The sequence below is a fragment of the Pseudopipra pipra genome, chromosome 2, assembly GCF_036250125.1.
Source record: "Pseudopipra pipra isolate bDixPip1 chromosome 2, bDixPip1.hap1, whole genome shotgun sequence".
Taxonomy (NCBI): domain Eukaryota; kingdom Metazoa; phylum Chordata; class Aves; order Passeriformes; family Pipridae; genus Pseudopipra; species Pseudopipra pipra.
This window is the reverse complement of record NC_087550.1, coordinates 113,965,943-113,989,899: the sequence shown is the minus strand read 5'-3', so window position 1 is coordinate 113,989,899 and position 23,957 is coordinate 113,965,943. Positions and strand designations below refer to the sequence as shown.

General features: G+C 46.5%; 1 long non-coding RNA gene across 4 annotated transcripts; it reads right to left on the bottom strand.

Annotated features, from left to right (window-relative positions):
* Positions 1-1,576: 1,576 nt before the first annotated feature.
* LOC135410344 (uncharacterized) lies at positions 1,577-20,584 on the bottom strand. 4 transcript variants are annotated; one of them, XR_010428639.1, is made up of 7 exons: positions 19,910-20,584; positions 19,249-19,390; positions 10,463-15,835; positions 8,703-9,227; positions 4,205-4,267; positions 3,598-3,771; positions 1,577-3,374 (listed from the first exon to the last, which is right to left on the bottom strand). It is a non-coding gene; the product is annotated as an uncharacterized LOC135410344 (long non-coding RNA). The 4 variants fall into 4 exon arrangements; XR_010428637.1 differs by having other exon boundaries at positions 3,598-4,267; positions 8,703-8,991; positions 9,163-9,227; XR_010428638.1 differs by having other exon boundaries at positions 3,598-4,267; positions 10,463-17,799.
* Positions 20,585-23,957: the final 3,373 nt, after the last annotated feature.

Genomic DNA, 23,957 nt, shown 5'->3' with positions numbered 1-23,957 from the left:
ACCTTCTCTCCAGTCCGCACATAAGGTTACCTCCGTGCGCAAAACCCGGCAGCCACGTGGGATTCCAGGCAGAAATGAGCCAGTTTCTCCCTGCTTTAGGTTTATGTTTAAAGAACTGGTGAGAACTGATTTATCCTTGAGCTGACCTATCTCTGGGAGTTCTGAGACAGGCTAAACAACCAGAGCCTGGAGTGACGGGGATGGTGGTCCCAGCTCTGGCCAAGGGCCACACAAGATGCCCTTGCCAACCCACAGCCCTGCTCCAGTTCCCCCAAGCTGTAAAGGTTTGTCTTGTTTGCTGGACAACTTGAGAACAGTCCCACAGCACTTACACATAATTCATTTGCAGTCCATTAAAACAGGAAGGCAAATCTCTGCTGCCTTTGGCTTGTCAGTTGGCGAGCGTCGGCTTACCTGAGGTGGCAGAGGGAGGTGATGTGATTTAGGTGTTCAATAGTTTCTTCAGCCCAGCTCATCAGACAAAAATCAGGGCCTTGGTGAGCAATACAAACCATTTCATTACAGGTGTTTGCAGGCTAGGCCTCCCTTCCCTCCTCTGTCCCAAGGAGCATCACAGCAGTAGCTGAGGATGCCAGCCTGCCTGAGGAAGAACTTGGGAAAGATGGAGCAAGCCCACCCTTTATGCCAGCACACATGGAGCTGAGTCTGTGTGGTGAGTTCATCCTCAGAAAACCTTCTGTCCTCCACCACTGAGAGGCAGAAAGCCAAAGAAGCAAAGAGCAGGACAGGTGGTGCTTTCTTTCATCATAGAATGGTTTGGGTTGGAAGGGACCTTAGAGATCAGCCAATTCCAACCCCCCTGCCATGGGCAGGGACACCTTACACTAGACCAGGTTGTTGCAAGCCCCTTTCGACCTGGCCTTGAAGGGATCCTTCCAGGGATGGGGAATCCACAACTTCTCTGGACAATATGTTCCAGTGATTCACCACCCTCAGAGAAAAATTTCTTCCTAATATCTCATCTAATCCTAGTCTCCATACAAAAACTCAGGATACCAATGAATTGTCACAATGGGGGAACTGAGTCTAGTTTTTAGGGTAGGAACTAGACTTGTGATCCTCCAGTTGAGGAGATGGAGGAATAACCCACATCAACAACAGATCTGAAGAAAGAAATTCAGAGAAAAGGAAAACACCATGCTTGGTCAAAAGCCTGCATGTTCCTCAGCCCTCAGAGCTTCTCCATCTCCTTGAGGGACCATGAGAGCTTGATTGATTCCTCCAGCTGCAGGAGAGGAGGTGACCAGGGAGCACTTTAAATACCTGGTCAGTCAGTGACCAGTTCTGGTTTGTATCTCTTGAGATTCAGAAGCAGCCTGACAGAAACAGAAGGCTAAGTTGCTGTTTGTGGCACACAAACAGATGTTTGAGAGGAGAAACGTCTCTGCAATGGATGAGTCTGCTGTAAAAGTCATCCCTAGATTTTTGGGAATTTCTGGCAGTTGAATCCCTTCTGTACCAGAGCTGTCTGAGCAAGGCTGAGTGCAAAGTCACACACCTCTATCTCAGACAGATGCCTGTAAATCTGATACAGAAGGCAAAATTAACACCAGGCTAACTGAATTAACTTTAATGAAGTCACTTCTTATTTTCGCCTGTGCACACAGGAGAGAAATGAAGACCTGTAACATCTATTTTACCATGTCATGGTTTTGTAACACTGGAGAAGATGAATATGCAGTAAACCAGGGACAAATGTCTGTGAACAACTTGATGGATAAATGGTTGCATTCTGGGCTGATTTACAGTGTATGTCAAGAGACACAGTACTGCCATTGGTGTTCTGATACACATTTTATACTCATACCAGAGTAAGCAGAAGCAAACAGTGTCCAACACCATTGGCCAAACATCAAATGAGCTCAGACATTCCTGCTCCAAACCTGATTGCAGAGGATAACATTTCCAGAAATTCTGGTTATTCACCCCTGTGCAGTAAGTTTCAAAATAGAATAGAATCATTAAGGTTGGAAAAGACCTGCAAGATCGTCAAGTCCAACCTTTGACTGATCACCACCTTGTCAACCAAACTGTAGCACTAAGTGCCACGTCATTTCTTGAACACTTGCAGGGATAAATCGTGTATGAGCCATTGAAATCTGTCAGTGGGCAGCTGACAGGCTCTAACAACACGGGATGACTGTTATTTTGCATTTAACAAATGGGTAACTGCTAATCCACACACGTCATGGGGAGGAATAGCAGCCTTTCCCCTACCTGAGGAGTCTCCAGGGTTTTTCTCAGTCCTTTAAATGTCTCTATGCACACTGACGTGCCTCTATGGGTGTGCAGTCGTGCCTCTCCACAGAGTGGGACACTCAGTGAGACACGTCTTCATTGAAGACAGGGTCACTTCTGAAGGGGTTGGGTTGTTTTAATCCCTCCCTGACCACAGCAAACATTTAAGGACTGTGAGAACTTCCTTTGTTACTCATGTGCCTGGTAAGGACACACTTCTGAAATAATAACTGCAAGGGATAATAACCCCTAATGGCTGACAGCTGTGCCCCACCAACACTCTTTCCTTCTGTTCTGCTGGGGCAGTCCTGCTCTGGGCACGTTTTGGCACTTTGGCTTTAGCTGCTTCACCCTCCAGAAAAGCCAAGACACTGTTCTATTGCAAAGCCCTGTGCGTGCCTGTGGGTGCACAGCTGAGGGAGACTTCCTTCTGGTGGGAACTCGGAGCAGGATGGGTGCAAGAGCTGCACAGCCACGTGATCAGGGCTTGTAGGCAGGAGGAGGGCGGTGGGAATCAATAAACAGAACAGGGGCACAAATGCACATGTCCACGCTCCCTGGAAATCCCCTGGCTGCCAGTACAGCCTGCCTAGGGAAGAGTTAAAAGCAGAGCTCTGGGAAGTTTGGCCAGATGACTTCCTGATGGAGTTTATACAAGTGTAGCGTGCGCAAGGACGTATGTGCCTACGTGCCACTTCTCCCGGAGCAGCCTGGCCTGAGCAGAGGGAGGAAAAAAAATAATGAAAACATCACAGATGGGTCCAGGCTGAAAACAACCATCTGATGAATGTGCAGGGTCATCACATGCCTCTCATTACAAACCTGCCAGACAAATCTGTATGGTGCCTCCTCTGCTATGTGGCCCCTTTGCCACAGAACAAGGGGGCAGGGGTAGGGGTGAGGTAGGGCAGGGAGGAGACAGAAGAGGACATTAGTGCCAGGAATTCACAGTATCCCAAACCAGATGACAGTTGTTCAGCTCTAAGGACATTCCCAGTATCCAGGGAAATAATGCTGTCATCTGCAGTCACTGGAATTCCAGGGTGAAGCAGGGGTGATGCAGAGTTGATGCCAGGGTGATGCCAGGGAGATTCCAGGTGATGCCAGGGTGATGCCTGTAAGTGCAATCAGGAGGTGTGATGGTGTGCAGCTCCACACATATACATGTATTGGTCTCATAAGACTTACCCTGGATAAAAGTATCAGTGAAACACTAACACAAGCTTGTTTGCATGGATTGTACAAACCTAGGCAGGAACCTTGTACTCAAACTGTCCCCTCTTCCTTGCCATGTGGTGTCTAGATGGCAAACCCTCAGGGTTGCCTTAATATACTCACATGCATGTCCTACTGTGGAGCTGTGACATCCAGAGCTGCTAATCCTGAGGGAAATAGGCTTGTCTGTGCGCAGGAACTTAATTCTCACTGCCGTGATTCTTCCAGGGAAGGATTTGCAAAGGTGGCTGATAAAGGCTTGTTCTGCCATGTGCTGAGGGGGAGCCCTCTGGCCTCCTAAAAGAGAGGAGTGGGGACAAATCAAGGACCATGCAGAGTTGCCTGATTGACCTTCTCTAGACAGAGAAGGCAAACTCCATATTACTTTCATATGGAGTAAATCAACCTTCCTCTCAATTATGTCATTTCTCTAGAGCACATGTGCCTCCTCCTCCTTCAGAGCAGGGTGAGAGGGCACCATCTACGAAAGGATTAAGCACCAGTCCCTTTAGGGATGCTTAGTCAGTGAATCCGTGCTGCTCACTGCATACTTTCAACCTGCTGTCATTTGATAATCTTGTGGAAGGGTTTGCAAGTTTGTGCCGTCTCAGAAATTCCTGCTTGTTCGTTGCAGCTCAGAGGGGATGCTCTGTGCACAGCGAGACCATGGCTGATTTCATCAGGAGGTCAAAAGGAAGGTCTTCTAAAGTGCTACTGTTACAAACCCCACCTGCATTCTCAGGGTCAAGCCGGGTTGCTTGCAGAGTCATCATTAGCACCAATGGGTAAAAAGCTGGAGATAGAATTTACACAAGGTAAAGCAACAATAAATAAAAACAAGCAAGCAAACAAACAACCCTTTTCCCAATAGTTGAGCTGACTTTGGAAAGTAAGACTTGAAAATAGTGGAAACTGGTCATATAGGTAAAATAAGCATTTTATTAATTGATTTCTTTTAGATCAGAATACTAACACTGAATACTCTCATTTGACCATTCAGATTTCAAAAGTCATCTTATTTTATTCACCCTGCCCCTCTTAATTTTTTTTTAATTGAGTCCAAAAATTTATCTTTGACTGGAGCCAAAACAAATCCTAAATTTCAGAGTGCAATTTTTGGAAGGCAATTTTAAGTTTTTACTTGCTTTGTCCCTCTTCTGGATATTCTCATCTTTACATTTCTATCCAAGATCTCAATAATTTCTCATTAGAGAAACATCTTGTTTCTCTAATGCCCAGAGCAAAAGAAACCTGTGGTGTTCCAATCCACAGTGCAGGTAAGGGAATTAAAAGGAAGATGTGTTACATTTTGCACTGGTAGCAAGAAGCCTGCTGAGATGAGAAGCCAGGGAGTTGAGTTTTGCAGTGGCAGATTCAGAGCTTTATTTTCTACCTCTTTGCATTTCACCCTCTCTGCAAACTACCACAGGCTCAAGCCTGGATGAGTAGTATTAGGATGAAGCAAGACAGTCGAAAAGAAGTGATTTCGTCTCGATGCAAGCATTTCACACTGGATTGTCTCCCACTTGAGCTGATGTGTTAAACAGAGCTGTTTACCAGTGTGTGGTATACTTAATTTACACTGCGTACACAGCCTGCATTGCACAGCAGCCAGAAGTGTCCCTGCTCCTGGATCTCTGCCTGAACACAACCTGAGAGCACAGAGTGTGGTTCAGACTCCCTACCTGAACGACAGACATCTGATGCCAGCCACTACAGTAATGCCCCTGTCTGGATGGGGAGGACAGGCAGCACAAAACAATGTGTGGATTCATACCAGATTTATCCCAAAACCAAAGAATCAAATCCATCCTTCCTAAGAAACAAGCTCCCTTTTCAAAAGAAGAAGAGTAATTCAAGGTCAAATACTTCCATCCCAAGCAACATAAAATGAAGAACAGCAGAATTTGGTTGGCATCCTGCGTGGTTTATGGTTTACCAGCGGTGCCTTGGTCTGGGGGAAGAATGCAATGTCCTGCCTGCACATTGCAGAGGCCAGCAAAGCCCTGTCGCAACAGCGCCCGGCAGCTGAGTGACACCAGGTCACATTACATGGGAGCATGCCACACAGAAAAGGTCATACCCTGGGCTCCAGCCCAGCCTGTCCCACTTGGAAAGCAGGTTCTGTACTGGGCACTGACTGTCTTGTTCTGGAAAATGCCTGCTCAGGCTCAGCTTCTGCCACCCGAGCCGCCGACAGTGGCTGATGCCAGTCAGGGAAGCTCTGAACACGCACAGGTGGTAGGGAATAAAAAAAGAAGCCTAAAGGGAGGGGTTGTTTCTTAGAAAGAAAAGAGGAGCAGGCCATTCCTAGTCTGCCCAGGCAGCACAGGGTGTTTCACAAACAGACCTACATGAACTGAAGTGGCTGCCGAGAGCTGCCCAAAAATGAGCTTGTCCCTCTTAGCACAACTACAGCTGACAGCCTCCCTTGCAGGACAACTTCTCCCTCTTTTTCTTCCTTTTGGGGTATGTCCTGAGCCTCTGCAAGCTAAACATAGACCCACAGGGGCTGGCAGATACCATCAATGCCTGGCATTGCCTCCATAGCTGTAACCTGCCACATCTGTGGCCTCCCCAGGATTTGCTGTATGTTACTGTGTTATGAAGCCTGTGTTGTAAACCTGTGTTACTGTGTTATAAATCCTTTGCTTTTTAACTTCTTTATGACTTCTCCCTGTCCCTCGCCCATCCATAATCCACTTTGCAGCAACAGCAGTGAGGTTGGTTTCTGCCCAGCTCCATGAACCCCTGGGCAATGGTGAGCAATGTGGTCCCCGAAGTGTGTCTGCAGGGCACAGGCCAGCATTACCAACCCATAATGGTCTCACACAGCCCTGAAGTGAAAATCAACCTTCTCAGGCAGGAACTGTGCTTGATTTCACATGAGATATACAGGCACACTCTGGCACCTTCTGCAGCCACTGTCACTGGTAGCTGAACTGGTGTTCCCTGGTGGCACTGCACTGTCCTTGCTCTCCCTACCATCCAACCATCAGTATCCAGAGGAGTGTGTCTCCAGCCTCAGAGGGACTCTGCCCTGCCTGATTTGTTAGTTTTGTACCACCAGAGTCTTACTGAGGGATTGCATCCAAACTAGGCTCTGGCTTATCCCCAATGGGTAAAACCCCTACCGGTTTGGATTCTTGTAGACCTGGTGGTCTTGCAGGTTGAAAAGGGAAGCATATCCTCAATTTCCCTGGTTTTGGGGGCATAACCAGGCTTGTGTGGCCAGCAATGGGGTCTGGCACATCCAAGGAGTGGTGTGGTTTAGTGCTCAAGCTGTAACATTCAAAACTTGGCTTAGGGCAGGTAAAAGAAATGTAGCCACTAAACCACTTGGCACTGCCCATCTTTAAAAATGCCCCGTGGCTTCCTCCCCCACACAGGGTGCAAGATGGGCATTTGTACCCAGTAGTCAGTGAGGCAGAGGGGGAGGCACTTGAGCTTCTCACAAGGGCACGTTTCTCACCCAACTCCACCCACCCAAGGGGTGTTGCCCTCTCAGACTGCCAGGCTCAGTGAACAAGCCATTAAGGGAACATGGTGCTGGGACCATAAAATGAGATTTCAGCTCTACATGGGCCACACAATCCAGCACCTGCTTCCACACACGAGCACCTTCCACATCCCCTCCCATCCTTCCTCATGCAACCGCTGTGGCCAGCACAGCTTCTGCACCCCAGCATCCCAAAAACACCTGCCTTCCCCCTACAGACATTTGGTCTGGGACACTTGGCTCAGAGCTTAGGTTGCTTGAGCTGGGCTGCAGACAAAGTCCTGCCCCTACTGAATTCAATGGCAGCTTTACCTTTGGTTTAAATGTGGAGTAAATTTTGCCCTCTATGGTGATAACTTGCTGAGCCCATATCCATTCTCATGCCCATCCTACTCTGAAAAGCAATTTTTTTCATGCCTCACTTTCCCCCTCTAAAGGAAGCCCAAGTTGAAAATGCACCTTCCCCTTCCTTATGAAGTTCTTTGATACAGAGATCTAAAATACAACATAAGAGCCAACACTGACCTTCACTTTCCTTTACCGTGACCAGACGCATTTAGTGCCTATTTATGGCAACCTGGTCATTAGCACTATAAGAACAAATTCAGCAGAAAGAAAGCTTTAAACCACAGAATTGGGGTGTGCCTGGCTGTCAGAACACTATTGTACGCTTTCCTCCTCGCCCTATCAAAAGACAAAAGCTGCATTTGATGACTGAAGACACAGAAACCAGAATAGCAACAGGAGCTCCTCCAGCAAAAAAAAGGAATTCCATATTTCCCGAACCCCACATTTCTCCTTTCCTCCACAGTGCTTGGTCCCCTTGGACCTCTCCACAAGGGGATCAGAGCAAGGTTTTTTCCCCCAGTTTTCAGTTCACCTCTTGCAGTGAACTCAAGTCAGACCTGGGCTAAGCTATTCCAGCAGTGCCAGAATAACTTCTGACATGAGCATTTTCTTTTTTTTTTTTTTTCTGTTTTCAGATAAACAAAGGAGCAGACAGATGATGTGAGATGTGGACAGTCTCTTTGTCAGGCAGGGAGCTGCTGCCACTTGCTGGCATCCCGTTATGTACAAGTGAAAAGGTTCTTCCTTCTGCATTTCATCCCATGGAAGGTTTCAAGGGTGAAAACACATTGAAAGGAGGTGATGCACCTCCTCCTGAGTCCAGAGGAATTTTTCATTTATGGTTTCAGGTTCCCTCATAGCTCTCTTAGCACCCATGGGCCTTGCTAGTGCACATTTCCTTTCATTTTCTCCCTGTGCCTCTTCCTGGAGCAGGGCTGCTCAGTTCTAGCTCTAGAGCCAGAGGAAGACCAGATGCCTTTGCCTCACTGAAATCCAGAGACAGTGAGAACACCTGAGTTAACCAGATCTTTCACAGCTCTCCTTCTGAACTAAAATCAGGCTGGAACAGAACATTCATGTTCAAATGTGGACAACACTGAGATTGCCTCAGGGAGAAAAAGAACCTGAGAATCCCATTGTGAAAACATAATGCCCTGATAGGCTTAGTTTTAGCGAAAAAAATTGGGACAGCAGCTTGATATTCCTTGAAAACACATGCACAGGCAGCCACTGTATGTACTTGTATGTACATTATATATATATATATATATATATATATATATATTTATGATGGAAATGGAAATCCATACCTTCCTCAAAGAGGCACTAGAGTGGGCGAATAGATGCAGCAAGGGGGAAAATATAAGAGACTGGATCTTACCAAGAGAGCCCTTTACTCCAGGTGCCAGATCCTGTGGATGCTTGGAAGATGCTGCACAGTCCAAAAGGACCTCTTCTGGCCCCCACATTTCCTGGAAGAAGAGGCTTGGGGATATTTTATGGGTGACACAAATAAGCTGTGAGGAGGAGATTCATGACTCCCAGAAAGTGCACCACAAAGTGACTGGGGAACACCTTTCTGCCTGGGAGGTGAAACTGCTGTGGACCACATAAATGCACAGGAACTCCATCCTGAGAAAGCTCTGTTTGTTTGTTGACCATCGGTTCAGCTGGAGATGAGATAAAGCTTAATTAATGCAGTCCAGTTATGCTTTCGAGGTTAAATTCTTGACACACAGATAAAAATTATTACAGAAAGTCACTGGCTTACTCCAGCAGAAGTCAAGGGAAGAGAGAACATTTTAACTGCTAGCTCAAAGGGGCATTTTTACAAAACAAACCTTATTAACGAGTTGCTGTTGGCTCCTTGCTCACAGCCTCCATTGCTTGGCAGACCAGTATCACCCTGGGAAAACCCAAAGAAACAATCTCTCAAACATGCCCTTTTGTGACCACAAATATCTATTTTCTGCATTCATTTGCAAATATTCTGCAACATGTAGTCAGAAAGAGATCAAATGGATGTACTCGATGATCTTAAAGGTCTTTTCCAACCTAAGTGATTCTATAATTTTAGGATTCTGTGTTGGAGTCGGCCTTTTATCATTGGGAAAATGTCAACTCATTTACATGTATGTCCACAGAATAACAGTGACTTTGCAAATGTCTTACCAGAAACCTTCAGGGCCATGGTGTCCTACAAATACATATCAACAGCATACTCATTCACAAAAATCTTACCAAAACCTTCCAAGCAGATTCTGATCAAAAAAAGTAACCCATTATGAGCCCTTCTTGTCTTTCACCTGATCTACAAGCACAATGCTGTCCTCTGAGTCACAGAAAATAATTCTTCTTTCTGTTATACTGATCAACCGAGTTCCCAATGAACCCAGAAAAACGCCTTTTTATGAGTCAAATTCCTGCCTGCTTATATCCCTACAGCTGCCAAAATTTTGCATGGTCAAGTGGCAGCCAAATGGAAAAGAAATGGACTGAAATAGGGATGGTGACCGAGGGAGAGAATAATACTCAGCAGTAGGGATGACCACCTCAAGCTCCTCAAAACACCTCTGGAAACAGGACTAAATAACGAAAAAGGACCTTGAAGTTTGAAACACCTCAAGTTTATGAATGGAAGTAGCAATGCAAGGGAGAGGAATAGCTGGTGTAAGTGAAGGGAGAAGCAGTTTGCTGAGCCCTTCCCCAGAGAAAGCAAAGCCCAGAACTCGAGGCTGAGGACAGTGAGGCAAAAGGCAGCAGAAAGGAGAAGAGCAAAAGGAGAGGCTGTGTCCAGAGCTATGGCCACAACGTCAATGGGAGCAAGGCCAAAATGACACTAAATCTGCAGAAGCATCATCAAAATAGCATCCCCCTGACCGAAGCACCACGAGTCTGAGGGTCAGCTACAGGCCAGCTACTGCAGCCGAGTCAGGCGGTTCCCAGGGGATGTGTTCCAGCACATCCAGCTGACCTGGCTCTGGCTCCATCTCCTGCTGTCGCGCCCAGTGCTGTGTCAAACCATCCAACTGGCCCACAGCGCCTTTCAGCGGGACAAGGGGATCACTGGAAGAGCATGTCTGGTGCAGCCTGAGCCAGGGGCCACGTACAGAGTGCCTGACAAACTAGCCCTGCTCTTACCCTGCTGCATTTGTAGCCAGGGAGCTGAATGTGTCCCTCCAGGCAGTGAGGGCTCCCAAGGAAAAGGAGTGGCTGAGAAGAGGAAGGAGTTCAAACCAACCCAAGGATGCTGTCTGTGGAGCTGGCCAAGGGAGCAGAAAGGGGAAATGGGGAGAAATAATGATCAGTTTTGTGACCATTTTTGTGATCAGTGTAATGATCAGATTTGTTTTACATGTGGAAGAGAAGAAATGGAAAGGGAGATAAGTTATAGGTATATAACATATATAGATATGCTAGGATTGCAAATAGTCATTTCCATTTTTCATCTATAACACACACACCCTCTCTCTCTTTCTGCCTATTTTCCTAGGGAAACAAAACACTCCCACCCCCTCCCCCTGACTTTAATAACTTTTGAACTTATTGGCCAGTTCTGATTAAATTTACTAGGAGCCAATGATGTCAAAGTCAACTTCATTCCTGTGAGAGTTTGTCAAGTCAGACAAGGAAGAGAATTTTTCCTATTTGAGGGACTAATATAAACTCACCATTTACCAAGAAACAGAGAACCCATGGCTGCACAAGCCTCTTCAGGGGTGAGGAAGAAAGAGGATGAGGGAGGTGTCCAAACACCAGTAATAGCTCTGGCCAAGCTCATATGGTTGTGGACTTTGAGGCCAGTCAAGCACTAGACACACTGTCATGCTGGTCTGTGTGTTTGGGACACATTCTACTTGCAATGGCATGAAATGAGCTCTCCTTTTGCTCGTAAGTAGGATAAATTATCTTCTTTGCCTGGTCAGAGCAACTCTTGTGGGAACGAAATCATCTTTGATATCCTTGCCTCTCATTGCCTGCCCTTTGTCCCTGGGGGCAGACCCCTTTCCTGCCTCAGAAGCACGAGTGAGCGGAAGGCCATTCGACATGGGTGCTCTCCTCCTGCTTTTTGTGTTGGATACAGGCACTGCCAAAAACCAACCTGCACAAGCCACCGGAATAGGAAAGGAAAGCGTAACAGAATGATCATATGCCTGGTAGGAGGCCAAATGCTAACAGCACACAGCCTGTACGGGTTTGTTAACCTGCTAAAATAACGTAACTCTTTCCCCACCAGCACATTCATACACAGCTTCTTGCCACGACAGGTCAGTAAAGATTTATTCACCAGGTCTGCGGCACAAAGGGTAGGAAATGCTGGCTGGACACTGCTGGGAGGCTGGGGAAAAACACAGCAAACCCTTGTGCTGGTGGTGACCATAAGTGCTTTGTTGCTTTTGCTCTTGCTGAAAGCTCCAGTGGTGGCTATAAATCTTTTGCTGTCGCTTGCGGTGGATATTTACTAATTACAGCATCGGCACGTCTCGTACCAGTTGTGGGTCCTCGGGATAGCCTAGCAAAGGAGCAGAAATAGTTTTGCAACCAAGGCAGGTTCAAGGAATGAATGCCTCAGCACTGCTCTGGCAGCAGTGCTGGGAAGCCAAGGATCACAATACAGAAAACAAGGATGTTAATTCTGCCTAAATAACAGACCGCATTTCCTCCACCCGGCTGTTCTAGGGAGCTAATTACACACATTCCCAAATCAAAGAAATATGAAACAGTCTGCAAACGACTGCAATGTTGATGTGTTGGCAGTCCAAACCATGACATATGGTCCTTCACTTTGCATCCCAGAGAACAGGCTCATGAGCAACGCTCGTTACGCAAAATTATGTCGTAAATAACAGAAAGAGGCTGATTTTAGAAACGTATTTGAGGTAGCCTCCCTCCTTAGCCCCACGAGAAGACAGTCAGTGTTTCATCAGAGCTGCTGCCAGCCTGGTGATAGGTTCCCAAATGTACCTCCCTTGAGGGGGAAGGAAGGTGAATCATATCCAGGCAGGATCCCGGCTCAGTCAATACCCACACACAAACTTTGCTAGGACACCACTCAGGTTGCAAAGTCAAGATTTCGGCACCGACACTCGCTGAGCACCACGTGCACCTGCGTGTGCCACCAGCCCTGATTTGGGAGTGCTCCACTGTGCTCGTCAGCAGGATCTGGACCTCAAAATTCATCACCTGGACCTCCACCGTGGACCTCACGGGATAAGGGATGCCTGCACAGACCACCTGTAGGCCAGGAGGGCAGTGGGGTGAGACATGAGCACCTCAAAGGCTTCCAGACCCGCAGCAGCCACGTGGAGGTTTGTCGATCTGCGGTCCCAGCCGAGGAGGTGAGCGTCACTCCCCGTGGCACAGGTTTTGGGCCATTCCTCAAAAATTAGACTCTCCTCCCTCCTCCTCCTCCTCCTCCTTCATACTGCCCTTGCCTGAGCATTTCCTCTTCCTCCACTGCAGCAGTGCCTCGCTTCCTACCTTTACAACCTGACCTGCTGCCACCACCCCACCTTGGCCCCTGCTCAGCCCCCCAGTTCATTCTCTGTCCCCCATGGACACCCTGGTGCTGCCCAGCAGGACCCCTGAGGACCAGACCAGAGCTCCTGCCTGGTAAGCACAGAAGTGATTTTTCCCTGTGCAAAGGTTAAGGACAGAGCTGATTCGTTTTCTCATTACCCTTGGGACTACAAAACTCAGCTGCACAGAGCAGCATCCCTGCACTGAGCACCTCAGGGTACTGAGATCAAGATTTTGGCCCAGAAGGCAGGTAACCCCGGCTCCCCTGCCTGCATGCTCAAACCATGCTCCTCCTGTCCCCTCAGGACCACAGGGCAGCAGGAACAGGCAAGCAGGAGGGTGACCTGCACCACTCCTCCCTTAAGGTCTTCATTTTGGGCTTGTAATCCTGGGCAATGGATTATTTTTATGTGCACAACACATGATCTGGACACAAATCATTTGCTGGGGAGTTAATTAGTCAAGGAAAGGCTAAAGGGGCATGGTACCTTTGCACTTACCTGCCTTACTGCACACTGAAATCCCAAAGTCTGGCATGCCAAGGGCCACTGGTTGCCCTCCTCTCACCCTGCCTGTGTTTGTCCTTCAAATGGGCAAATATAACTCAGTTAATGGCATAGAGGAAAGCCTGGAGAGGCCACAGGAGCATTGTGCCTCTTGGGAAGGAGACAGCAGATAAACAGGATCAAGGAATTTTGCATAGCTCAACCTGCCAGTTTTGTAAAAAGGAAATGTAGGCAGTGCCTGCAGCCCTGATTCAGAGGAGAAGCCTTTGAAATGCCTGCCAGGCAAAACGTGTTAAGATACAAACTGCTTTTCCTCCATAACAGGGCAGAGTGCAGGGAACAGCCCTCCCTCTGTGGAGCCCACCCTGCGCCAGGCACAGTTTGTGGAGCTCAGTCGGATGGCAGGAGCTCTGGGAGCCAGGCAAAGTGGTCCTCATCCTGCATCACAGGCTGGTGCTGGTGCTGGGATTCAAACAGGGAAGTCCCCTGCAAGATATTCTGTTATGGACCAGACAGAAAGATTCCACTGAGAATTTGTTTCCCAGGAAAATCTTGATTTTTTTCACCCCTCTTTGTTGTCGTTGTTGTTGTTGAAAAGTGAAAATATTTGAAAGGGGGTAGGAAGGGGCTAGATTTGGGATTTTCTTTAGAGAAAGTGTCTGGATTTTTCAGGTTAGTTCTGACACCTGGTCACACAGCAGCAGGTGTATTCTGCTGTGGCTAGGTCTTTGCCCTGCAGGAATATGATAAGAGAGGGGCCACCCTGACATCACATAACTCTGCCCTCAGCAGTCTTGCTCCTCAGGAAGAGAGGACAATGCCTGTAAATTGCCTCTGCTCTGGGACAAGAGAAGCTGCCAGTGTGTCTCCCCAAAACCAGAGTCTTTAATATCCTCTCCTCGCTCCTGGTCACAGCACCAGAGGATAAACGCTGATTTTTGTGAGCTCTCTGTGAGCAAGCACACAGTGAAGCCTGTGAGGGCTCTGCTCATTAAGCCAAAGAGGAAGATATTGGGAGAAAGGGCAGGAACACTGTGAAAATAAGTTGCTGCTGTGGGATCAGCTCCATGGAGCACCAGCCCAGCTCGTATGGTGTCACTGGGTGCCCTGTTGGTGCTCTCACTGGTGGCTCTGCCTTTTTGCCCCTCAGGTTTGGAAGGGAATGGTGCCTTGAAAGCACAGAGCCAGGTTTGGGCATTTTAGTGCAGCTGGGGAGAGGGGGGAGATGAAAATCAGAGCAGAAACCAGCAACAGCCTAAGCACTCCCAGTTTTGCACAGCCATAGGGGAGCTCTGATAGGAACAACAGCAGCATCCACCATCCCAGCTAGAGGACAAGCAGCCTCTTACATGGAGCCAGAAATCCTCAGCAGAGACCTGGGGCAGGCACGTGGGGACAGCAGCTGGCACAAAATGATGGAGCTGGCCCAGGGTTGTCAAGGCAGGACCAACCCCTCTCTTGGAAACATGGACAAAAGGATGAACACAGGAGGTGTGCAGCAGGAAGTGTGTCCCCAGGGATGGGAATGAGACAACCCATGCAAGGAGTGGTGGTATGAGGTGTTGGAGATTTCCTGAGTGCCCAGAGTGCTCATACAGGGTTTGGCCTTGTCCCTATAAGTGAAGGGAAGTGGGGCAACCCTTGGACAGCTTCCAACCATGGAAAATGAGGCTTGTTTTCCTCAACGGGAGCTCCAGGTTGGGCAACCCGGTCCCATCTTTGCAAGAAGGTTGAATCTGCAGCTTTTGCACCTACAGGGCCAAATCAAACCCCAGCATATATAACCACAAAAAAATGTTGCACTACTGGAGTAGCCATTTCTAACCAAGTCCAGCTAAAATGAAGAAAAATCTAAGCTTTTCTTTATTTTTTACTTTTAGGGTTTCTTTTTTAATTATTTATTTGCAGGTAGAGATTCAGAAAAGCTTTTTTCAAAGTTGATCTGGACAACCTTCTGTTAAAACTTACTCTTCTCCTGCACAATTGTCACCCACCACTAGCAAGTTATAAAGAGTTAAGTGAGGAGTCATGTCTGGTTTTCCCGCATCTCATCTGAATTTTGTCTCTTTCACGTCGTATTATATTTGTTCTATCCCTCAGGGTACTCCCATCCTTGGATGAGGTTTTAGTGTGGCTGTTGAATCCTGTTTGGATGGACTTCCAGGCAGACCCAGACAGCTGAAGGCTTGTCTGCAGGGCACATGAGAGGGGACCATTTTGGGGCAGGCACGGGGAGGAGCTGCTTCTTCAGGTGAGGTCTGACATGTGAAGGGTTATTTCCAAAGCAGCCCACTCCTTCCCAATCTCCTGGGCCTGGAGGGCTGTGAGCAACCTGCTTTGCTGGCCCACTCCACAGAGCCCTGTGTCCTTCCAATTGCCCAGGTTCACAGCCCAGCCATTGCAGACCTGTTGGCTCTCAGGAGCCAGCAAGCACAACACCAAATCATCAGGGGTTGGCAGCACCCAGGCCAGGAGGAAAGTGGAAGACCTGGGGTGGAGAAAGGGGTGGTCCTGAGAAGAAACTCAACAACCTTTACTAGTCTTTCTCTCTCAGGTACACTGTATATCGAGTTACATCGTGGCTTAAGACATTAGAGATAGGCAAGAGAAGACGTAAGTTTGGAAGATTTGTCAAAGAAAAGTTAAAAAAAAAAAAATCAAATATCCCACAGCAGTCCAAAGTAATAGCTCAGCTGCTAAAAAAGGTGGAATTAAATAGGTCAAGCTGTAGAGCTGTGCTACTTTATGCCAGCTAAAGGAACTAGCTTCTCATCTGCTAGGCTGTTTCACCACTTGCTGTTCCAAGGATCCATCTCTCTGCTAGTAATGATGTCAAATAAATCTCCACTAAAATGTAAAAATGTTTATGATGATACTTACTGACCCGTTCCTTTATTAAATGAGGACAATAGGATGATGCCTTGATATTTACTAATGGGTTACTCCCATCTAACCTTTTCTTATTCATCCAGATCATCTGTTTTCATTTCATCATTCAATGGCTGCCAATAAAATTAAGTCAATTAAATTAAAGGTCTATTATGTTCTTTCATATCAGGCTGAGGCCTGTTTTCTTTCCCCAGTCAATACTCTGAGAAGAGTTTTGATAGGGCAGCTGGGAAATCTGGAGCAGATTCTCCTCTGCTGGAAATTGGTTTAGTTTTTCAAAAATCAATGGAGTAGCATCAGTTTACCCCAGCTGAGGGCCTGAACCCTGATGTGTAGGAATAAGCCTCAAGCCTGTCTTTGGGCCAAGATTCATATCTGGAATCACTCCCTCATGCAATCTCAAAGACCTTGTCTACTTATCAAAGTGTTAGAAGTTCCTTATAATATATGTGGTGCAGTTACACCATCATCTCCTCCCTACAGAAATATTCCAGTATAAAAATGGCCTTTTATATTTGACTTTAAATGTGAGCTGTTCCCAAGAGGCATAAGTGAAATCAATAAAAGACTCTAATGTCACATAGTGGTGTCTCCATGAAGCTGTCTGCTTTGGTTTTGTGATATAAAACAGTTTATTTTATTTTTTTTCCAGTGTAGACAAGACTTTAATATCTCATTCTGTGATCATTTAAATAAAAAAGCCAACAGAGGAGCAATGTTCTCCATCCAAACAAAATCCCAAGCTCTAGCCTTGAAATGCCATTCAAGTATCTCAAGAACTAGTGGTGGGTATTACATTATTTATATACATTTATTCCTCTGCCTTATTGTGGGACAAATGCTTTGGGAAAAGCTGAACATGCCCCCAACTTGGGATATGGAAGTGAGGGGAGCTCCACTGATTCAAATATCCCCAGCATGACTCATGGCTGGTGGGGTCCCCAGTTCTGCCTTATTTTCTGTTATCTCAGTGCCTCTGGCACGTCTGATAAAAACAGGACAGGGAATGGCCTCTCCTGTGATGGAGCAGGATGGATGTCTCCAGTCAGCCAGTGGGAGATGCTGGGATTGCAGCCAGGGGCTCCGACCCATCCAAGGGAACGCAAGATGTACAAATCCACTTGCACCTCCTAAGTAGTTGCAACTGGGAGATAAGCCATTAGCGGCACTGGGAGCACAGCTTGGCAAGGTTTGGGGGCTGCGGTGTGAGACCAGGCTCTCAGCTTCTCAGGAAGCCTTGGACTGCAACTTCCAGCAGCAGGACTTGTGGCCTGCCTTGGTGGAAACCCCGCACTGCAGCAAACACAGCGGGATGTGGGGATGGGGGAATTCCTTTTCCAGGCACAGGTGATGGCAACTGCTTGTGCAAAAGGCCGTGTGCTGGCACGTGGTCATGGAAGAGAGGGGAAGCTGCCAGAGAGCTGAGGACAACCAGGAGGAGACTTCCCAAAAGGTGTTGGGCTCCATCCCACAGAATCCTGGTGGAGTGAAGGACACCAACTGGAACTGCAGAAATGGTTTTCTTCAATTCTGTCTCACTGGGTGGGGATGAGACCTGCCTCTCTACAGTCCAAAACAACAGTAAGACAAAAGGGTATTGTATCTGTCTTAAAGGCTCACATTGCCCCAAGACACATTTTTCTTCTTGAGTTTTAGTGTCTTGTCCCTAATAATAAAGAAGGATTGCAGATCTTTTCTGTAAAATTCTAATAGGACCAGCAAAAATGTCAGAAATAAACCCAACCAAGACAACATCACCTAGCTCAGGTGACAATCTTGAATTGCTTTTTTCAACTTAAAAGTGGTGAACCTCCCTTAGTGCTCCAAATGCTTTGTCAGAAGTCATCTGTAAATTTTTAAGTCATCATATCTGTGCTGCTGTTATATTTGAAACTCCAGCCCTCTGTTAGCAATCATCTCAAAGTGCACAAGTAGAAAGTGTTTTGACAGTCTTCCTGCAAACTTGGTGGCAAGGTTAGCACAATCCCCACCAAACCTAGACAAACTGTGCTGTGAAAGGAAGGCAAACAAAGACCTGGAAGAGCCCCTTCACAGAGGTTGAGAGAAGAGACAATGTTTACCCAAAAATCGTAAAGCAAACTTGGGAATTAACACTGAACAGCTTTGTGGGTATTTCCAAGTGAGAGACTTTGTAAGCAAAGCTTTATTTGACTCTCTGCTGTCACAAATTCAAACTGTGAAACCTCTTCTAACCCTAATTAACTCAAAATGTTTGACATCTTAGGAAAGCTTTGAAGCACAGAAGGGCTTTCTATTAGCCAAACCTACAGTGCAGTCCAGAAGTTCAAACTTCAAAGTTTTTCAATTTGCATCAGGCATTGTATAAACTACAAGGCAAGCTCACACAACAGCCAGCAACCTGTTTGGCTCCTAGAGTGCATATCTCCAGGATAAAAGCCTTAAAGTGATCTACAAATTTCTAACTGTATGTAGAAAAGCCTCTTTTCAGACCCAAGGGGCATGAATATGAATACAAGAGATATGGTCACATTGTGAAAAGGCAAGGCAGAAATATCCCTTGCATGGTGTTGCAAGGGGGATAGGATAAGAGTTCAGGGTCAGACCTTCCTCTGAGCTAATCCCTTTGTCACTGAGCAAGGGATGGACCTGAGATATCCTAAAGTTTCTTGCCACAGCAGTCCCTACTCAGTCTAGAGACTGGCTAAGGGTAGAAAGTTTAACACTCTGTTTCCTCAAAGAATCCTGTCATTCATTTATGGGTTTCCAGCTCTAAGTGGTCTCTGAAACGATGCAAACAAGATTTGGTTGCCCATTTCCTCTTAATGACCCTGCTGTGTGCAGTTCCATCAGCTCTGTGCAGAGCTAATTTCTGCTGAACAATCACAGCTCAGCTGCTGGAAACCCACATGCCATCCATTTCAAGAATTGTAAAGGTGAACTTCCTCCTGGGAGATCCACACCCCTCCTGTAACTGTCGAATTAATGGAATTACGTTGGGGTAAAAGTGATGCAAATGAAGAGAACACTTACTTGGCAATTTATGTGCTGCGTCAGGAAAATGTTATCACTTCTGACCTGTCAGGGGTATTCTCTGTTTACTGATGCCTTTGTAAACACAGCAGTCATTTCGATGAAATCCTTATGTAATGATTACATCAGGAGAGTTACACCACTGAAAAAAAAAAAAAATCACAGCATTTTCCATCTCTGCTGCACATTAGATACCAGCAATAATGACTTCCATGGCGTTATCCTTGTGCAGAACTGAAGCAGAAGAGCTCAGATTCCTGCGTTTTTATCAAGGCAATGCATAGGTTTAGTTACTTCCAGTCATTCACACTGAAACAGCATCTTGAGGTGCTTTTACTACATTACAGCAAAGCAAGCAGTGTTAGTCACAGCGGGGCCACAAGTCACTAGTGCTTCTCATCGGGTGAATGCTGAGAGCCACAGCCAGGAGAGCTTGGTGTTGGTGAAAGGGGAAGGGAAGGGGATGCTTACACCTGATGTGCTCACAGAAGGAACAGGAGCAGCAGCAGAATGACTTTTCCATATCCAGACATGCATCACCACTGTGACTCACTGAATCATTCACAATGGTGGGTTTTAACAGGAAGGAGGAGAATAAAAGCAAGAATAAACTTGCTGAACAAGATAAGTTTGTATGCAGCAACCTTTGCGATCCACCTACCTTTTCCTTAAAGGCACCTTTCCATCAGCCAAGCAGCACCCCATATTTGCTGAGGAAAGATCTTGCACGGTATCCCTGGCCTCTCCACTTGGTTCTCTTCAGGCTGGAGCTGCCAAGAAGGTCAGCTGCCTATCTGAAGAGATCTGCCTTGGTTGGTCTCCTCCCCAGGCTCAGTCTGGGCCCTGCTGCATCTGGCTGTGGGCACCTCTGTGTGGGGAAGGGAGCACAGTCCCTGAAGGCTTTCCCCTGGAACAGCAGAAAAAAACCCAGGAGCTCTTGGCAGGAAGGCACAACTGTAAGAAAAGAGAGTGATGAGATAATACATGGGTGGTGGTGGGCGTCAGTGAGAGAGAAGAGCAGTCATTTGTCACTCTGATTTATTGAGCAGGGATTATTTACAACCGTATCCACAGTGCAGTGATGGAGCTGTGGCTTTCATGGGGGTGACGTGTCTGAGTTCAGTTCTAACTGCCTGGGGGTTCCCAGGTCACAGGTCCTGGCTTTCCTTTCCTGCCAGGTAGACGTGACACCTGAAGTGCTTTTTGTTCCCCTCCCCTTGTTTGCCAATGGAAAGAGGAATTTCATTGCGTTAATCTGGGAGCAAAAGCCAAGAGAACAAAAAGCAAATATTGAAGGACTGGCAAAAATCACAAAAGCTGGTAGCACTGCCTGGAGTTTGTCTCTTTGTTATCCATTCTAGAATAATTGAGAGAGACTTAACCAACCCACTGGCATAGACAGGGACACACGGTGCCTTGTAAAGCTCAGGGCAGAGAACAGAATACAAACACAGAATTTCAGTGTGAGAGTCTTGTGGATCTAGTCTCTCCGTGTGAATGCCCTTATTCCCTGCTGTGTCCCCAAAATCCTGTGGATTTCAGCACAAACAGGTACTCTTTGAGCCTTCTACCAAACTGCAGGGGAAACAAAGTCCAAATGACAGGCACATGCACATGAATTAAGAAAAAGAGTTTATTAACTGCAGGCAGTCGCCAAGTCAGTGTGTTTAGACTGAATCCAGTAAATGCTGCAGACCAGCCTTGATTCCCACTGCTCCTGGCATTTCAGTGGCAAGAAGCATTTTGTGGTATAAACTTATCCTTAGTTCACTCTTGGTTCTCCAAGACTCTCCTGGGACTTGTTTGATATAACGTGATTGTCTCGATGTCACCACAGTAAGGACCTGTGAGCCACATCCTGCGTTCCTCAGGCATCTGGCACTTTCAGGACTACAGAAATATCCACTCCAAGGCTAACAACTCTAACAAAAAGTTAAATATGCCCTTTCAGAAAAACACCACAGTTGGAGGCTTCAAGTTTTCTCTGAGGTCCGAAACTTTGAAACCAGTTCCCCATAGGGAGTCATGGTTTCAAGGAGGGCAACAGTTTGCATTGTTAAAAATGTCAAGACAAGCAATTTTCCAGGGAATCCCATTTCTGCCTGCTAAAGGACAGCTGTCTTAACCGGGCACAGGTCAGACCTTTCCCCAAGGAAGCACACCAAGCCTAACATCCTCCAGCATCCAAGTCTCCTCTCTTTCACTCCAGTTTGGGTTAGAAAGCATTGGAAGAGGCTTGACTGATGTAAAACTGTAGGAAACAAGATATTCTTAGACACAGTGGTAATGGTAACATGGTATCTTTCCAGGACAGAAATAGGGCAATTTGTTTTGGCAAGAGCTAGTAAGAACAGCACCAAAGATCCTGGCAAAACGAGAGTGAGAGCCATCAGGCAGAGGTGATTAAAATACAGCATAAACCAAGACAATTCCAACAATGTTGTGGGTGAACAGAATGGGTTTTTCTCTGTCTATACATAGACACACATCTATCTATACAGATACACACACACAAATACACACATTCAGGTAGAAGCATTATTCAAAGAGGGGTTAATTTTAAGCTGATGATGCCCATTAGTGCAAGGCACAAGCAGGAGTTTGGAAGCACTTGGAAGAGTTTCCTTTTGTGGGTGTAGAGCTGCTAAGTTGCAGTGTAGAGGCAGCAATGACTTTCTTTCAGGGAGACTGTGCAGCACAGCCCCAGAAGGAAGGCTGGTGCCTCCACTTCCCCACATACCTTTCATCACGAGTCAGAGATAGGCTGCAAGGAGGATTTGCTGCCTTATCACCTCCTCCTCCTGCACCTCTCATTGGAGTTTACATCAGCCTGGATCTGGCCTGGCTCATTTAAACAATGCCATCAAAGAAAATATCCCTGTGTTTTCCGAAGCACAAACGGATTTGGAGAGCCCAGCACAGCCAACAGCCGTGTAAAACTCACTCGCCTGACAAGCACAATATCCCTGATGTAAACCAAAAAAAAACCATGCCAAGGGAAAGCTTAATAGTCACCTGGAAAAAACATTAACTTGAGCTACATCTATTTTTCTAATGGCATATTGTGCATGTAAGAAAACACCCACAAATAATTTTGGGACCAGGGATGTTGCCCCTTCTAATTGTTTTCATCGTGGGGGCCGACAGGGCTCTTACGTGCACTTTCGACTGCCACGGTGAAATATGTGTTCCCTGTTTGTTCTTGTTCTGCCTCTGCAGGAAATCAGAGACTCTGGCTTCCTGTAGGCTACAGATGCTTTATTCTTTGTATTCCCCAAATAGGAAGTCCTGGGGTCATTCTGCCAAATATATGGAAACTTAATTTCATTTCAACACAGGATTAATCACTAGGAAGTGTCAGGACATTGATGGTCTGATAACAAGACAGTTACAGCAGAAAACCTTTTATGGGCACCAGGGTTAAAGCATTTGGCAGCAGACATGAAGCTTTAAGTCTCTGCATCCAATGGGGAAGGAAGGCAACCTGATGAGAATTAACGCCGGCAATTGTGATAGCGGTGTTTTCTTAATGCCCTGTAAACCTCACCAAACTTTTAAGCCTTTTTATATTTTAAGAGGAAGGTAGATGATTGTATTTGATGACTAACCCCTGTTTTTGATGACTAAGCTCTGTGTTTTTACTCTACAAATCAAAACAGTCTGTGATAAAGTTCCTCTCCTTGCCACAGCCTGGCAATGGCACAGCTCCACTCAGTTGAAGGAAAGGCTTCCGATGTGCACCCTTGGAATCACAGAATCATTAAGGTTGGAAAAGACTTTCAAAATTATCAAGTCCAGCCATTAACCCAGAGCTGCAAATTCCACCACTAAGCCATGCCCCTACAAACCACATCTACACATTTTTTTAACATTTCCAGGGATAGTGATTCCACCACTTTCTTGGGTAGCCTGTTCCAATGCCTAACCACTCTTCCACAGTGAGGAAATTCTTCCTCATATCCAATCTAAATTTCCTCTGGCACAACTTGAGGCCACTTCCTCTCACCCTGTCACTTGTTACCTGGAAGTCACAGATCAGTCCCTTACTGCCACTGCATGTCAGAGGGGTTCAGATTTCTGAGGCTAATGGAACACTGGAAAACCCAATTGCTAAATTCAAGTCCAGGAGCAATTAAATGGAGTTCCAAGAGTGCTCAGACTATCTGTTTTAAGCACTGTTTAAATACAGACAATGCCACACTGCTGTGAGGTTAACAATTATTATTATTCCCATTATAAAGGTAGGAAAAATTAAGTACAAACACTGAGAGCTTGATCTGTGCCCACAGAGTTGGGCTTTTTGTCAGCACCCAGAGACTAACAGCATCAGTCATAGAATTAAAGAATCATAGAATGGTTTGGGTTGGAACAGACCTTAAAGATCAACCAGTTACAACCTCCCCTGCCATGGGCAGGGACACCTTCCATTAGACCAGGTTGCTCACAGCCCCATCCAACCTGGCCTTAAACACTTCCAGGGATGGGACATCCACAACTTCTCAGGGACTTCCAGGTCTTTCTTGAATATAATGTCACCTCCTACTGTAGGGGAAGAGACCTGTCTAAATCATAGGACTTTGTGAGGACAGCATGCTTCTAAAAACATCATCAGTTCAGCATTTTCTACAATGAGTAAATAGGGAGTGAGGAATCTTTACAGAAAGGAAGATCCCCTTCACAGAGACCAGCAGGCCTGTGGTGCCCTGCCC